At 28.5% G+C, this 1672-nt stretch overlaps 1 long non-coding RNA gene across 1 annotated transcript; it reads right to left on the reverse strand.

The window, feature by feature from the left end:
- Positions 1–810: 810 nt before the first annotated feature.
- Positions 811–1257, reverse strand: LOC123689986. Its single transcript, XR_006750828.1, has 2 exons — positions 1141–1257; positions 811–1054 (listed from the first exon to the last, which is right to left on the reverse strand). It is a non-coding gene; the product is annotated as an uncharacterized LOC123689986 (long non-coding RNA).
- Positions 1258–1672: the final 415 nt, after the last annotated feature.

Below are 1672 nucleotides of genomic sequence, written 5' to 3' on the forward strand. Positions count from 1 at the left end.
CCGAAATGTAACGCAAAATAGTATCTAGCTTATCCGAGCAAACGTCTAAGTCTTTATTAGGGTTCTTTAAACAACCAGAAGGTAATTTTATTTCATAAGATACATCTTGTGACTGTTCAACAAATATCATCTTTTTTAAAATTAATCATAATGCAGAAGCAAAACCACCTGGCTGCACATAACCACGACAAGCAAGCTCAAACTCAACTTCATCCTTTAATAAATATTGTGGATCCATGTTAAACAAATCAAAAAAAATAAATAGCAGCAATAAAAAAAAATAACCTACTTTCAAAAAGTCACACAATATGCAAATTCAGTATAAAACATACCAAACTTGTGTACTAAATAAACTAATTAAAAAAAAAAACAAAATAAATTCCACACAGTAATATACAAACAGAATACACTTATACAATAGAAAGTAGATGTTACTACACTAAAAACTTATTTCCAGTGGCCTTGCCCAAATTATTGTAACATAGTACATTCCATAAATATGATACAGCTAACACAAAGCAACCAATACATAAGGCAAATCTGAATACAATCCCTTAACTTATAATCTTACAAATAGAATGTACCTATTATATATAAAGAAAACAAAATTATATAAAAATACAATATAAAATGATTTTACTTAACCTTAAATATTACAACTATAAAATAATATTACTTACTACTTTTAATTTTTGAAACTTATGTGCATTTATTTTTATTTTACTTTATAAGTACATACTTGAATATACCCCATATGCACGTTGGGCGCCATGTTATGGGTTTTTAAACTATAAAAAAAAACAAAAGAAACACATTTTGAAATATTTATGACAAACCTTAAGCTAAGTAAATACTAACATGCATTAACTAATTAACTAAACTTATAAACTAAAATTAACTTTAACTAATAGGTTATGGGCGCCAGGAGGATTTTTATACTTGGGTCATCCCACCAAAACCCGCTGTATTGTAAAGGAGTGTTCACAACACAGAGACACCAACTTCATCCAAACATTTGTTTGCTGAATATTAAATTTGAGGGCATTTCATAAAGCTAAAAAAAACAAACCAAAAAAAACATTTCAAATACTAAAATAAAATTAAGCCACAAGATAATAATAATAAAAAAAAAACACATACCCCTCAACACAGTAAAAACACTAGAACCAAAATGTTAATATTAATTGTGTCACCGACACGTCCAATTATCGGCAAATACTAACCGTGTCTGTCCTCTCGTTCCTACCCTCTTACTATCACAATTTAAATCACTATATAGAATGTAATGTTTATTTATATTATTACACATATAATATATTGATGGTTGTGTGTACACTCTTAAAAATAAATACCAAAGCTTTATAACAAGACTTTGTACTTATAATGGCACTTTTACAAGAATTAACAAAATTATTTTGACAGCATTGTTATGTGTACATGTTAGAAGTGGCTAGTGCTTACACACTTTACTCATTCTCTCACTCACACATTTGTACACACACACTTACTCATGCACTCAGGCGTGTTGATAACGGTTGAAAAAACGTAAATAAAATATGGTTAAATAATGTAATTATTTTAAGGAATTAAGAATCAAGTTTGGAAGTTGGGAACCCTGACAGGTATATTTTACTTAAAAGGGTTTCCAAATCTTATACCTAGGAATGAAAAT

Source organism: Pieris rapae, chromosome 18 (genome assembly GCF_905147795.1).
Source record: "Pieris rapae chromosome 18, ilPieRapa1.1, whole genome shotgun sequence".
In the NCBI taxonomy this organism is placed as follows: domain Eukaryota; kingdom Metazoa; phylum Arthropoda; class Insecta; order Lepidoptera; family Pieridae; genus Pieris; species Pieris rapae.